This window comes from Bufo gargarizans, chromosome 6 (genome assembly GCF_014858855.1).
Source record: "Bufo gargarizans isolate SCDJY-AF-19 chromosome 6, ASM1485885v1, whole genome shotgun sequence".
NCBI classification, from domain to species: domain Eukaryota; kingdom Metazoa; phylum Chordata; class Amphibia; order Anura; family Bufonidae; genus Bufo; species Bufo gargarizans.
Window position 1 is genome coordinate 66,204,738 of NC_058085.1, and position 16,941 is coordinate 66,221,678.

Here is a 16,941-nt window from a genome sequence, read left to right on the forward strand (position 1 = left end):
GAAAAGCAAAGGTGGAATCTGCTTGATTGCTATGGGCAATTCCTTTACACCAGTTTTCATAACTCTCCCCTCCCAAGTGTCCGGGCACCTTTCAGGTAGGAGGCGCTATAACATGACTTTTACTTGACAAGCGTGTGACATGATGCTTATTCAGATATGCAGCAGATACCTGGCGTCTATGGACTGGGTTTCTATGACAGAGACCAAATGGCTGTCCTCGCTCACACCACTGCGGAGGACAGTTTAACTCCTGTAGTCATCTAATCTCTACTTGATCCATAATCCTCTCTAAAAACCCATGACAGAGGCAGTTTAGGGACAGAAAGTAACAGGAGACGGACTGTCCACGGGGCTGAGGGAAACTGGTGAACGTCTGGGTACCACCAACCGGGATTGTGCTTCTGTTCTAAGCCCGCCGCTTCATCTCCAGGTTGCAATGCAGTAAAGCATTGATTTGTGCTATGCCATGCTGGTGATGCTCCTGGCAGAATGTGTACCACGGTGATGGTGATCAGTACCCTCGCTGTGCTGCTGAGACGACACTTCTTCAACAAGGTGCAGCCGTAGGTATTCTAGGAGTTTGCCACCCAACTTTCAACTTGGGCAGGAAGCTACCCTCTGAAATCCATCAGTACTCATAATCTCACCCAACTAGTACAGCATACCAATAGATATAGCTGATTCCAAAGTTACCTGATCTTAACTGATCTTCCCCGAGGGTACTTAAGACTGTTTACCTCATTGAATCTCAATGTATCTTCCAGGCTTCCAGAAGGATCTGATGATAACCCACCTCCAGGGCTACATGGGGCATCGGCATCACCAGGGAGGTGAGTTAAGCTACCAAGTACTGTAGGTGTATGTAGACCATGAAACCTTGCCCTTACCAAATGCATGGGAATACCAGTTGGTACTAATGTTAATGGTCATAGCTGGAATACAACGACAAACCTCTAGTGAGGAACATCTGCCAACAAGTCTCTTCTTTTTTTCCAGGGCTGCAAGCCGTTGAACTGAAGACAAGCCCATGTCCACTCTAGAGGAGCCTGTGAAGGTAGGTCATATATTCACTGTCAGTGTTCAATACCGGGGGTCCTTTGTCATAGTGAGTGGTCAAAGCCCCCGCTGTTTTGACATGTCTCTATGCCAAAGTTTAACAATAACGTCTGCACGCAACTAAGAACCTTCCTGGCACACATTCCAGGGGTGTACGAGACTGGCACTAATAATGCCACTTAACGTGAAACTCATGAAAGGCTTCACAATTTCAAGTGTATCCCGCACTGCTGAGGGGCAAAAGGGGAAGTCTGAGGGCCCATTCAGCTGCCAGGCCCTTGTGCACGACACTGTGCCAACTACTACGAAGTCTCTAGTGCAGTTCCCACATCGCTGATATGGCGCCGCAGTAGAGTGTGAGTTTAGGACTACACTACATGGGAGATTTCTTTTGGTACTATGTGACTCACCTGTGACAGTGTTAATCAGGTTTCATTGTAATAGGCTATCACCCAGGCCATGTTACCGATGAACGTGATGTGAAATGGCCAAGGGAAAGCGAAGAGAAGGCCGCGGCGCTTACAGGACTGCTGGTGCCTTCTCAAACAGCTAATCGGCGGGGGTTCTAGGTGTTGGACCCCCACCGATCAGATACTGATGACCTACAAGGACGTAAAATATGCCTATGTGTATACCACTCTTCCCATGCAGCGGCAAACACATGCTATGACTGAAAAAAATGATGTTTTAATATATGCAAATGAGCCTCTAGGAGCAATGGGGGCGTTGCCATTACACTTAGAGGCTCTGCTCTCTCTGTAACTGCTGCACCCTCTGCACTTTGATTGATAGGGCCAGGGTGATGACGTTTACCTGCATAGACCTGTCAAAGTGCAGAGGGCGCGGCAGTTGCAGAGAGAGCAGAGCCTCTAGGTGTAATGACAACGCCCCTGTTGCTCCTAGAGGCTCATTTGCATATAATAAAACATAATTTTTCTCAGCAATGCAGGCACCTATGAACATGGGACCAACACAGATGGCTTCAGCTGCTAACAGGTCAGCCAGTGTCATAGGTACAAATCTGCTGACAGATGCCCTTTAATTGCATTGGTCTTATCGGAAAAAGGAGATAAAAGATGTCCAACAGGTTACAGATTGCTTTCTAATATTGTGTGCCATCGCGCAGGAACGCTTTACATTTTGCATTGGGCGATTGTGCGTGCATTCACAACAAAAAAAAGGCCTATTTGGAAAGTTCAATGAGAACGCAGAGCATCAGAGAAGGAGCAGAGCGATAGGGAAATATACTGGAGCGGTGGCGAGGGGATTACAGAGATTATATCCTGTGCCCCGGATTCCGGATTGCTGATAATATTTCCTTTTACTCCACCGCATTAGAAAGATGTTGTTGTTGTTGTTTTTTGTTTTTGTGTTTTTTGCTGCAAAACAGATTTAAAGATGATCTGTTCTGGAGCCAATATCAGGTGTATAAAAGGGGACCGGGGCCCCAGGGGAGACATGGAGGGGGAGGTGTGGAGATGGGGAAGAAGACTCTGCAGTCCAGTCACGCTGAGGCTGAGCTCCGGAGCGCATTGCCTGTGGAGGCAGAGCATGCTGGGAGATGGGGAGCAGCGGGGAGCTGTGTGCTACAGCAGATTACAAATACACAGCATCAATCTTCTCTGCAGAGAGGAGGGGGGACGCTGGGGGTCCGACCATACGCATCACACCCCGGCCTCTCACATACATTGGCTGCAAATCTCCCCATCTTCACATCTAGAAGCCTATGTGTCGTATATATATATATTTATGCTATGACGTATACATGCAGCACCAGCACTGGAAACATTGTAACACATACAGTATACAGATGTATACCGCCGTATCCTGAAACCTGTGCTCGTCTCACTGCAATGTACACATAGAAAGCTTCGCCAACCCCGGGTACTATCAATGGATTGTTCTATCACACTCAGTGTATCAAGCGCGCTGTTCGGCTCTACTACATCTACTCCTGCAGGTATTAGATCAGGAAATCATCTTCATTCAACAGTGTCTGCTTCTTCAGTAGTAGAACAAGTGATCAAAGGATGGATGAGCAGGCGATATGAGATGGATTGGGGAATGGAGAGATAGATAGATAGATAGATAGATAGATAGACTAGACAGACAGACAGACAGACAGATAGATAGATAGATAGATAGATAGGAGATGGATTGGGGAATGGATAGATAGATAGATAGATAGATAGATAGATAGATAGATAGATAGATAGGAGATGGATAGATAGATAGATAGATATGAGATGGATGATAGATAGATAGATAGATAGATAATAGATAGATATGAGATAGATATAGATAGATCGATAGATAGATAGATAAATAGATAGATAGATATGAGATAGATAGATAGATAGATAGATAATAGATAGATATGATATTAATGATAGATAGATAGATAGATAAATAATAGATAAATAGATAATAAATAGATAGATATGAGATAGATGACAGATAGATAGATAGATAGATATGAGATAGATATATGGATGATAGATAGACAGATAGATAGATAGATAGATAGATAGATAATAGATAGATATGATATTAATGATAGATAGATAGATAGATAGATAGATAGATAATAGATAAATAGATAATAAATAGATAGATATGAGATAGATGACAGATAGATAGATAGATAGATAGATATGAGATAGATAAAAAGATAATAGATAGATAGATAGATAGATAGATATGAGATAGATAGATAGATAGATAGATAGATAGATAGATAGATATGATATAGATGATACTATCTATCATCTATATCAGGCATCCTCAAACTGCGGCCCTCCAGCTGTTGCAAAACTACAACTCCCAGCATGCCCGAACAGCCTACAGGTATCAGCCTACAGCAGGGCATTTTGGGAGTTGTAGTTTTACAACAGCTGGAGGGCCGCAGTTTGAGGATGCCTGATCTATATCATATCTATCTACCTATCTATTATCTATCTATCTATCTATCTATCTATTATCTATTTGTCTATTATTTATCTATCATCTATTTCATATCTATCTATCTATCATAGATAAGATAGATAGATAGATAGATAGATAGATAGATAGATAGATAGATATGAGATAGATGATAGATAAATAATAGATATGATATAGATTATAGATGATAGATAGATAGATATGAGATAGATAGATATGAGATACATAGATAGATATGAGATACATAGATAGATGATAGATAGATATGAGATAGATGATAGAAAAATAATAGATGATAGATAGATAATAGACAGATATATATGAGATAGATAGATTGTGTCTGCTTCTTTAGTAGTACAAAAAGTGAGGTGGATGAGCAGGCGATATGAGATGGATTGATGAATAGACAGATAATAGATAGATAGATAAAAAAGGAAATTCCACGGCACTTCCCAAAAATAGGTACATGTTTATTTCACTAGATGGAACGTTTCGGTTCTCCCTTTGGAACCTTTTTCGAGCAGTGACAAATTCATGGTGCAAATAGATATATTTACACCACACATGTGATTATTGGATAATTAAAACAATCAAGTATAAAATCATGGACTTTTTATATTTTTGTATTTCATTGTTTTAATTATCCAATAATCACATGTCTGGTATAGATATATGTAATTTGCACCATGAATTTGTCACTGCTTGAAAAAGGTTCCAAAGGGAGAACCGAAACGTCCCATCTAGTGAAATAAACATGTACCTATTTTTGGGAAGTGCCGTGGAATTTCCTTTTTCATTCATGGTTTGACGGGAGGATCACCGCCACAGCCGCTGGCACCCCTTTTTTCTGCTTTGTTCTACTATTGTTTGCAGTGCTGCCCAGCCGCTTTGACTTTTAGATTGATAGATAATTAGCCCCCATCCTCCTTCTGCAGCAATAACAGCTCCCCCTCTTCTGGGAAGGATTTCCACATTACAGTGTGGGGGGAAATTTTGCACATTTATCCAGAAGAGCATGTGTGAGGTCAGACACTGATGGTGGACGCAAGGGCCTGGCTTACAACCTCCGTTCTGAGGGGTGGATGTCAGTGCTGTGTGCGTCCAGTCAGGTTCTTCCACCAAACTCCCCCAACCATACCTTTATGGAGCTTGCTTAGTGCACTTCCCCAAACTGTTCCCAAAGTTAGAAGCATAAAATCGTCCAAAATATCTTGGTCTACTGAAACATTAAGATTTCTCTTCACTGGAACTAAGGAGCCTAGACCGACCCCTGAAAACACCCCAGAAGATTACCCCTCCTCCACCAAACTTTACAGTTGGCACAAGGCAGAAAGGTATGGTTAAGGTACCAGCTCCATGTCTATGAATTTATACTGGGATGTCATAACATCTCCTGTAGCTGTAAGCTCTAGGTATCCCAATACTTTTCTCCATAGATAGATGCATACATAGATAGAGATAGATATGAAGAGATACATAGCTATGAGATAGATACAAGATAGATGTATATGAGGTAGATAGATAGATATTACATAGATAGATAGATAGATAGGTAGGTATTACATAGATAGATAGATACTGTAGATAGATTGATTTATAGCTAATACCAGGCTAAGCGTTCTGGTTTGGTCCTTAGGCCTTTGTGCACCATGTGTGGTGTCATCAGTGGTCTGGTGGTAAGTAGAGCTATGATCACACCTGCAGGTTATCTGAAGGTGATGCTATCTCAGAATACTCTATTCGAACAGTGACTTTTCTGTAGAAGAACCAGGAGGAAAACCTTGTGTTGGTAAACTTTAGGCCCACAATTCAGGGAGATCTCTGCTATCCAAAGCCAGACACAATGTGGTCGTATCACTTTAATATGTTATGGTTACTGTGATAATTACTTGTCCAATGGATCCAACAGGGTGGTGGTCCACTTGGACTTTTTACCTGACACTGTGTACAGCCCTGTGCAACCCTAAGGTTATGACTGTCACATGATGCCATCTATCATTTGTACAATGCACATCTGAGTCCACTCTGGCCTTATAGATTTACAGAACTGGAGATGATTATATTGCACCAGAGGCAATGCCTCTAGATCCCAAATGTGGATATCTCCCAGGCAAATGGTAACCCAAGTGCAGTGAGTGCTGGTATCTGCTCATCAGAGAGAACTCATCTTCACCGTGGCTTTTCTTCTGGAAATATTCCATACTAAGTTCCTTTAAAGGCCGTCTGTCCTCACATTTGTACCTATGACACTGGCTGACCTGTTACATGTGCACTTGGCAGCTGAAGACATCTGTGTTGGTCCTGTGTTCATATGTGGCCGCATTGCTGAGAAAAATTATATTTTAATATATGCAAATGAGCCTCTAGGAGCAACGAAGGCATTACCATTACACCTAGAGACTCTGCTCTCTCTGCAACTGATATCCCTCTCCAGTTTGATTGACAGGGCCAGGTGTGATGACGTTTCACTGGCTGGCCCTGTCAATCATAGCGCAGAGGGCACGATAGCTGCCAAGAGAGCAGAACCTTTAGGGGTAATGGCAACACCCCCGTTGCACTTAGAGGCTAATTTGCTTATATTAAAACATCATTTTCTCAAGAATGCAGGCACATATGAGCATGGGACCAACACAGATGTCTTCAGCTGCCGAGTGCACGTGTAACAGGTCAGCCAGTGTCATAGGTACAAAACTGCTGACAGATGCACTTTAATATGCAGCACATGCTACATATTCCATACATCAAGGAAACATGAAAAATGAAGTCTCTTCAGCCATTTTGTCCATATCAGCTGTTTTACAGGGAAAAATAAGGAAAACCAGGCCCCCTGCATCTAATCTAATGATGATTACAAGGTTTACCATAGTTCCTGGTGACATTTGCTCAGTTTTCGTTGTATGTAATATTCACACAAGCTGGATGGAGAACGATGCTACTGTCCTACAAAGTACTGCCCATAATAAATCTACTGTAATATGTAACATCCTGTTCCTTCTTGCAGTGCGATTACCTGGCCTGTCACCTTTCCACCCTCTCAGGGGCCTTCTCTGACAGCCTTGGATCTCCTCCAACCCAACAGCAGAAGAAGGCAATGCAGCTCTCTTCATATTAAAAGGATCAGTGGTCAGGGCCTCGCCAAGACCTGCCCTGCCCTCCTGGTTCCCAGACACATGGGAAACAACAAGGACATAGCTCCTCAGTCCAGGTGACTAGCAGCAGATGGCATAGTACAGGAAGATTAAAGGCTTTAGCATTTACTTGTGTGGATTTCATCATTAGTGACGAAGAGAGATATTCATCTGCACACTTCATTGGAATATAAAGAACATAATCCTATAACCACGGGGCCGATAATAAATAGCGCCAATCACGTGCTACTCCATCAGTGGCCTTGGTTAAAATACTACCAAAATGCCTGTCTCAGGTTGTCTCCATTCTTTATATCCTCTTATTAATATATTCCAACATGGGGGCTCACATTCTAATATCTAGAACCTGATCAAGGCTGGTGGGGACCCTACGTAGTCCTGCTGATGTCCACAGGATCAGACAATAATCTATATGTATGGAGCATCTGAAGTTGGGTAGAAAATATTCTCATATTGGATTGTTATATGCCTGATATTTTATCAACCAAAAATTGCTAGATGTATCTCCCAAACCTTCTGATTTCTTCTTGATAGCGGTGACCTGCTAGGTGGTAGAAGCCTCATACCAATTGCCCCTTTTGCCCGATAATCCTTCATAGAAAACAGATTTGCCAGTGATGACTTGGAGGCTGTGAGGACCCAAACCATAGAAACTCTTCAGAGATGATGCCCTAGTTGGATTCATGACCCCAGAGCTGGAAGAGAATGTTAGCTAACCACTGAGCCCCCCCTATGTAGATAATAGGATAAGTAAATCTAACATATAAATTGATGATCAAGCCCTTCGCCTCCTGCACCTGTTCTGTAGGACCCTCTACTCCCGCACAACCCAAGAAAAACCCTAGACGGAGGAATTCAGAAGCCGACTCAAAACACATCTGTTCACTCAGGCATTTGGCAGCAATTAATTTCATTTCATCGTATTGACTGAATCTTTAACTCAACAATTTATTCAGTGGATTTGCTTGAAAAGCTCTTTGAATCCCGAGGGAGAAAAGTGCTGCCTAAGTATTATTATTATCTAATACCAAAAAGCAATCTGCGCTGAGTCTCTGCGCGCGACAAGTCATTTTATGTTTTTTTTTCATTGCTGGCTGACTGCAAATACTTGTTAAATAGAAAATCCATACAAAAATAATACGTCTGATTATACGGCAATCTACACTACATCTACAATTTAGATCGATTACCTTCAGATCAAGTGAAATATTGACTTACTGTATATTAAAGTTGTCTGCCCAGTCTCATCTCCAGCTGTTTTTTATTTATTTTTTATAACCTACTGGAAAATGTTGCCGTTACACCTAGAGCAGGCATGCTCAACCTGCGGCCCTCCAGCTGTTGCAAAACTAGAATTCCCAGCATGCCCGAACAGCCTACAGCTTTTAGCTTACAGCAGGGCATTGTGGGAGTTGTAGTTTTACAACAACTGGAGGGCCGCAGGTTGAGCAGGCCTGACCTAGAGGCTCTGCTCTCTCTGCAACTGCCAGGACCTCACCATTTTGATTGACAGGACCAGGCAGGTGTGATGGGGTTCACACTGCCTGGCCCTGTCAATGAAGTGGAGAGGGCGCAGCAGTTGCAGAGCCTCTAGGTGTAACAGCAACGCCCCCATTGCTCCTAGAGACTTCTTTGGCTAAAATCTGCTGACAGATGCCCTTTAAAGGGTTTCTCCAGATAGTGGAATATCACTAAAATACGCCATCAATATGGGATCAATGGGGACCAAGAAAATAGAACTGAGTTGTCAAAAAATAAAAAGGGAACAAAACCTCTTCAATAGGGATAGCCACCTTTTTGTTTTCTTTTTACCAAGCTCCCCCTTTAGCCAGACCTGTATAGGGAAGCATACTTACCTGCTCCTTCTATGTTCTCCACCCATGGCTGCCTCCCTTGGGTCCACCTGCTTTGGCACTGCTTCAGTCAATGACTGGCCGCAGGGGTGACCTGCTCCCCTTGCGCCATGTCATTTGGTCACAGACGTTAATGGTTGGGCACCCAAGTGGAGAAGCCGAGACAGGGGAGCAAAGAAGCCAGGACCCTGTGCATGGGGAGCAGGTAAGTATGCTTCCATTTGCAGGTCTGGCCAGGGAAGGGGGTGCTAAAAAAAAACATACAAAATGTGGTGTTTTCTAGGAGTAAAATCATGATCTAAGTTGATAGACCATCAATGTCTGATGGCTGGGGGGCCATGGCTCTTCCATTCTGGTGCTCATTGTGGGTCCCCAGGGGTTGTACCTCCTGATAGGATGGGCCAATTATAGGCCATGAGTGTTTTACTCCAGGTAAACCACTTTATATTTTTTAAGCCAGATGAACCATTTAAAGAGTATTCTCCCTAAGATCGAAAAATCCCCACCATGACTATCACAGGAACTGCATAGCCAGGGAAACTGACCATTGCGAGACCAGGAAGGCTGAGTGACAACCTGTAAAGGCAGCCATATTGGATGATCGCAGGCGCAAATGTAACTGAACGACTGAAAAGAATATTGCACAACGACACGAAAAACACAACTCAGGTTGAGACTTATGTTTAAAGATGGTTTTGGATTCTAGGAGAAATGTCCTTGTCCAGATGTAGTAGAAGAAATCCAAAGAATATTTCTAAAGAAATTTGTGTCGAAATCCACTGCAATTCCACAGCAAAAGCCATATATGCGGCAAGCAGATGTGCTTCAGATTTTGCTTTGGATTCGCCATGGATTTCACCCCCTATATAGTGACCAAAGTCAAGGACCTTTGAGAGAAGGAAGGTGAGGATCAACAACATCTTAAGATGTTTGAGGCACTGTAGCTTTCTAGGTATTGCTTCCTTTTAGCGTTGCTGATTTTGCTTGCGGACATGCAACAGCCGGCCTTCTGTAAGGATGTGCTGGAGAACAGGAACATAACATACATGAAGGAACTTCACATCTGGTCAGAAAATGAAGTGTTTCACAATTTATTAGGCAGTGAAATATTGGAGAAGGCAATAAATGTCAAAATTATTAATAGGTAAAAAAAAACTGTCCTTCAACAATTAACATGACTGATGCTTTCATTAAAATGCAAATCTGGCCTCAGCTGAACGCACAGGTTAATTCAACGGGGTCAGGTAGAAACAATAGAATCAGACAGCAAAACTTTGAGCAACAGCAGATCTCATAGGGCACGATTGAAGTTTGGATTGCCAACAGGAATTTCCACCGCTAACTAATGTCTATGAGTAGTTTACTGGGATCGCCCCTTTTTTGAAAGCAGCTAACCCCCACTGGTAAAAGCTTAGGGAGAAATATAATGCCCATTGTGCCCATTCCCTGGCTAATAAAGAGGGGCCCTGCCTGGAGGATCGTTATGATTATTCTGTAATGGGGCATAAAGAAATTGAAAGCGCTTTAAAGGGGATGTCTCACTACAGCAAATGGCATTTATAATGTAGAGAAAGTTACTACAAGGCCCCTACTAATGTATTGTGGTTGTCCATATTGCTTCCTTTGCTGGCTGGATTCATTTTTCCATCACATTCTATACTGCTTGTATCCATGGTCATTCTTGCACACTATAGGAAAATGTGCTGGCCTCTCTGGCGGCCAAACCATAGGAGTGCACATATAGTCACGTATGCGCAGCAGCTCCTGTTCTGTCCGCCTCGTATTTGTACAAAGGGTGATCGCAACCCCCGGAAATGAACAGTGTGTAACATGATGGAAAAATGAATCCAGCCAGCAAAGGCAATATGGACAATCACAATATATTAGTAAGCGCCTTGTATTGACTTTGTCTATATGATATAGGCCACTTGCTAATGTGAGACAGCCCCTTTAAAAGTGAACCTGTCATCTGGTTTTGGGCCTCTAAGCCAAGAGCAAGCTGTTATGCAGCTGGGGTTTAGGGTCCCAAACTTTGCCATAGCAAACCAATCCGTCCCAGGAATAGAAAGTTAATGAGATTCAAACTTACTGGAAGAAGAGTCCAGGACTCTTCTCCAGTGGCATTGAGCATGTGCGTACTGCAGCGATGAAGCCGCAGCCGATACTCCTCCGATCAGTGAGTATGAACTGCACACTGAAGTGAAGCCAGGTTTACTGTCCTCGGGTTCATCACAGCAGTGTGCAAACGCCCGAAGATGCTGGAGAAGAGTCCAGGACTCTTTGCTCAGTGAGTTTGAGTTTTGTTTACTTTCTTTTGGTGTCTAGATGGATTTGCTGTGTAGTTTTGATGAGGTTTGTGATCCAGAACTCTAGCTGGTAGTTTAGTTGCCCCCAACCAAGTGACAGGTTCCCTTTAAAGCTAAAGCTATGAAACTGGCTGACCTGTTGCCTATGCGCTTGGCAGCTGAAGGCATCTGTGTTGGTCCTACTGTATGTTCATATGTGCCCACATTGCTGAGAAAAATGATGTTTTAATATATGCAAATGAGCCTCAAGGAGCAACGGGGGCGTTGCCGTTACACCTAGAGGCTCCGCTCTCTCTGCAAATGTTGTGCCCTCTGCACTTTGAGTGACAGGACAAGACAGGGTTACGTTTTCACTGCCTGGCCCTGTCTATTAAAATGAAGGGAGCGAGGCAGCTGCTGAGAAAGCAAAGCCTCTAGGTGTAATGGCAATGCCCCCGTTGCTCCTAGAAGCTCATTTGCATATATTAAAACTTAATTTTTCTCAGCAATGCGGGCACATATGAACATGTGCAGTATGCCGCCCGGCAGGGTATTGCGATGTGAGGTCACGGTTAATAGGCAAACGAGGGTTGTTCTTGGTAACTCACAGTTTATGGGAGACCCTGGGCAGGCGTACAGCAGTGATGGAGAGGCTGGCACAGGAGACCTCTGGGGCACTCTCGGTGTATAGTGACCAGGCCTGATGTGGGGTGAGGTGCCCTGGATGTTGCAAGTGTTTAATGTGCCTGGGGCAAGGTCCCTTTAAGATTCGTGATGCCAGTGCCTGTAACGGTGGCACACCGATTTATAGTAGTAATAAGTGAGGAACCAAGCTTCCTTTACTGAAACAGTTAAATTTATACAGTCTGAGTTCAGTTCCACATGGCAGCAGCAATTATAAGCAGGCTTTTACATCAATGGCAGGTACAATGTTCTTTGCAAGATACTCAGAGGGTAAAAACACTTACAGACCAGGCTGCACCTTTTCCTCAGAAATCCTGTGCACTATTCCTCAGAACTCCTGGCTGTCTCAATCGGAAGGCCCGTATGCCCTAATGCTGGCATTATACTTGGTAGCAAACTTCCTCAGGTATATATCCCTTGCTTTAGGTAAATAATCCTTCTTCCATTCAGCCCTCAGGTTGGCTGGTTACTCTTCTGCTCTGCTCTGCACTTTGCTTTGTGGGAATTGCAGGTTTCTCAAGAGGTAAACTCTTCTCTTGGTGACAATCTTCTGAGCTAACTCTGGCTCAATATCCTCAGGCAGGCTGGAACTGCATCCACTAGCCTCCCGGTGGCAACTAGAAGCCTGGGCTGTCTAGCTGCATGTCAGGAGGAGGCCCTCAGCTTCTCTCTGGCTAAGGTGCACTCTAACTTCTGTCTCTCCAAAGACTCCTGACTACACAGACCGACCCCTCCCTGTCTGGGCCTAAATATATATACAAGGGGCTCCCTATCTCCCTCTAATGTCTAGGAAGAGGAACTACACCCTGATAGGCCTGCTACACACATCACAGGGAAAAATACACATAAAAGCATATAAGAATACATTAAGATGGACCGTTAAATATACCGCCACTGTCCCTCAGGAGTAGGAGTACCACGTGGCCCAATTGACCCTTGTGTAGTGCCCACATTTACCTAGTGGGACACATACGAACATGGGACCAACACAGATGCATTCAGCTGCCAAGTGCGCATGTAACAGGTCAGCCGGTGTCATAGGTGCAAATCTGCTGATAGATGCCCTTCAAAGGGGTTTTCCAGGGATAATTACTTTTTATCCATTGACCGCAGCCTGCCTTCCCTAAACTTATAAATTCATACTTACCTGCTTCCCACTGCTCTGGTCCTCAGCGCTGCCTCTGTGACCATGCTCTGGCCCCTGCAGTGTTTACATCCAGTGCTGCATGGCCGCTGCAGCCAATAACATGGCCACAAGTGGCACAACACCACTGAAGCCAGTCCAGCAAAGCAGGTGGCCATGCCCAAGCAGCGCTGGATATACACACTGCAGAGACCAGGACATGGACACAGAGGAAGCAACAGAGATTGGTAGGGAGCAGGTAAAGTTTGAATCTTCTGTTCCAGGAGGCAGGCTGCGGGCATTAGATTAAAAGTAAGTATTCCTGGAAAACCCCTTTAAGGAATTTCGAAGTATCCTTTAAACAGAAATATGTTGTTTCAGAAAAGGAAGCCACTTTATCACACTGGTATATATTTACCAATGACTGAAATATTTGTAAGCCACGCCAAAGTAAAGAATGTGGTGATTTATCTGTGTACATTCCAGGGATTTTCTTCCCAATGAAATGTACATTAAGCTCCTCAAAAATAATACAAATTGTGTTCCTGCAGATGATCATGAGGCCCCACAAGACGCCTTACAGCTGTTTAAACGATTTTTGCTAAATTTATACATGTCTTATCATGAATATCATCACCAAATGGTGAGATTGCACAGTTTCTGTATCTATAATGCTTCAGCAAAATAGTGGGCAGAGCAGTGGGCATGCACGGGCCCGGCGAAGGTCGGTATCCAAGTCAGAGAAGGAGGATAAAGTACGAGAGGAGGGTGGTCCAAAGGTCTGCAAGGGGAGCCGTTATCTGGGCACAGAGTTGAGGGGCCTAGGCACTTGTGACCGTAACTTCACCCCTGAGAACTTTATAAAATACTTTTTTCAGGATCTCTACGTGGGGCAAACACAAGAGAAGTATTTTAATAGGGGACAATAAGTTCTATAACCCGATCTGAGCGGTCTAAAACGTTCAAAGTAGGTGACAGACTCCCTTTAAAGATTACGGACACCTTAGAGACACTTTTTTATGATTACATTCTACCTATTTTGGGCTAAAAAAAATATATTTTTTCTCCCATTGGCCATTATTAAAAAAGTTCATAGTTTTCCCTCTACAGTCTTCAGTGTCACAGCATCTGCAGACTGTTGCTTCTTCTGCTCAGTAAATCCTTCAAAAATCCTTCAAAGAGCTGAACTGATGGCTCAATCTGTAGTCTTCACCTTTAATTTCCTAATAGTTCATAAACACTATTTTAAGGCCCCTTTAGAAGAGCCGATTATCGGGAATGAACATTTGGACCAAAACTAGTTTCAGCTAAGTAGCCCATGTAAAGGTGCCGCCAATAATCCAATGAACAAGCAAAGGCTTGTTAATCAACTTAAAGAATTGTTGATGCAGGCACCCAAATCATCAATTCTAGGAAACAGATCGTTCTGTGTGACCAGGGATCTGCTGGCCACAAACAATGATTTTCTATGAGGATGAGTAATCGCAGTAGCGATCACTCCTGCACATACAGAGGAGATGATTGCTGCACATAAATGCTGCTCTCATCTCCTCTGACAAGCAGGCAATTATCAGCAATTAACTGATTGTTCCTGATAATTTCCCACATAGTCTGTCTGTATAAAGGGGCCTTAAAAGGGCAACAAGAACAACCAATAAAACATAACATGATGTCCTTAGGTGTATTTGTTATTTTCTCTTGTTTCGTCAGGTATCACAATTGTCATTCAGGGTCCCAGGAAAGCTGAGTAAAAAATGTAAGTGCTGTAAAGCGCTGCGGAACACAGCGTCATATAAGTTAGTAAAATACATAAATTACATGAAACAGTAATAGGGACTTCTAACCAAAAGTCTACCTAAATAAATTATTCTCTTTACTCCCAAACAGCTAGGCAGCTTTGCCTTTCAGGGTCCTAGGAAACCTGAGTTAAAACCAAGTGGAACATACGGCAGAGTGCTAAATCTACCAATATAAATCCACATCCTTACTCCTAAATAGTGCTATAGCTAGGCAGAGTGCGTCTCATGGTCCTGGAAAAGCTGTGTTACCACTATGTGGAACTGTAATAGACTGCAGAATACTAAAGCTACCAAGATAAAGCCTCCAACTCAATCACAAATAGTGGTATAGCTAGCAATATGTGCCTTTTAGGGTCCTAGTAAAGCGGGGTTACCACTATGTAGAACTGTAATAGAGAATGCAGGATACTAAATCTACAAAGATAAATCCTCCTCCTCACTGCTAAAGAGTGTCACAGCTTGGCAGATTTTCCTCTTAGGGTCCTGCGAAAGCTGTGTTACCATGATATGGAACTGTAAGAGACTGCAGAATACTAAAGCTATGAAGATAATGCCTCCTCCTCATTTCTAAATAGTGCCATAGCTAGACAGAAGTGCTTTTAAGGGTCCTAGGAAAGCTGAGTTAGCAGTATGTAGAACTGTAATAGAGAATGCAGAATACTAAAGCTACAAGATAAATCCCCCTCCTCACTCCTAAATAGTATCACAGCTTGGCAGATTTTCATTTCAGGGTTCTGGGAAAGTTGAGTTATCATAGGAAACTGCAGAATACTAAATCTACCAAGATAAATCCCCCTCCTCATTCCTAAATAGTACCATGGCCAGGCAGATTTTCCTTTCAAGTTCTTCGGAAAGCTGGGTTACTTGCACTATGTAAGGGTAAAATTATATGAACAGTTTTTACAGCTCCACAAGATTTGAATATTTTAGAAGCTGCTAAAGTTTTGCAGCTTCCATCTCTTTCACACTGCTCTAGATGTCTATTAAACTGAATGCAGCATTAACACAAATGCAATCGCACTCTGCAACCAGCACTCTGCCCTGCCTCTATGCTGGATGTTGAATAAGGCATTGGTGTACATTTTGGCCAAAGCGTAGAAAGCCACTCACCACGTCAAGGTCGCCTCCATGAGTGGTCCCTAACACTAGTTCCTACCTGTTATGGGCCATGACAGCCACACAAAGTCCAGGGAGCGAAGGTACAGCATGCACGCCAGGCACACTCTGCTTTTAACCCCGTCCGGTGCCATTACAGCTTTCATCGGATCCAGGGATGCAAGTACCAACATGCATGCTGAGCCCACTATATACTTCTCCTGGAGCCAAATGGCTACTGGTAGGTGCTATATAAGCAGACTCAGTTTAATACTGACTTTAAAACCAGCCTCCAGGGCAAACTAACTGGTCAGGTGTGCATGACTGCTTGGAGATCGCCTCGCCTCCAATATATACTACAAAGAGAAAAATGTGGGGGGTTCAGCCCGCACAACCCTATGCAGGTGCACATTGCTATGGTGAAATACAGATACAAACGCAAAAACACAAATGCAATCTATGCTGGATGTTGAATGAGGCATTAGTGTACATTTTGGCCAAAGCGTAATAAGCCACTCACCGCGTCTAAACTGAATGCAGCATTAAGTCCCGTCCCTTCCCAAACCTCCTATCTGCCTGTGAGCTCATGTTAGTGCACAGAGTTAGTCTCCAACCAAAGATGTAGAGGCCTGGAGCTAGGATACCCTTCACTAACTGCAAGATATCTGTAAAACTGATTTCTGCAGATGTCCATGAAGAAAGGCAAACTTTGCCATGCAGGTTATACTTCATTTTTCTTTTTTTTTCAGGGTTTAGTAGCCCTTTAAATGGGTTGTGCATGTTTGGAAGGGGTTTGCAAACCTCTCTTTCTGGGCAGGCCTACGAAGGGAAGCATACTTACCTGCTTCCCAATGCTGGCTCCCAGCTCCTGCGTTCTCCCTCCTCCGCTGCTCCACTCGGGTCACTGGATGTAAAATTCTAGCTTGACGCCACTGCAGCCAATCGCAAGGCCTC

General features: G+C 43.5%; 1 long non-coding RNA gene across 1 annotated transcript; it reads left to right on the forward strand.

The window, feature by feature from the left end:
• The first annotated feature begins 762 nt into the window (after window positions 1-762).
• LOC122940359 lies at window positions 763-8,259 on the forward strand. The gene is made up of 3 exons (XR_006390267.1): window positions 763-830; window positions 997-1,054; window positions 7,001-8,259. It is a non-coding gene; the product is annotated as an uncharacterized LOC122940359 (long non-coding RNA).
• Window positions 8,260-16,941: the final 8,682 nt, after the last annotated feature.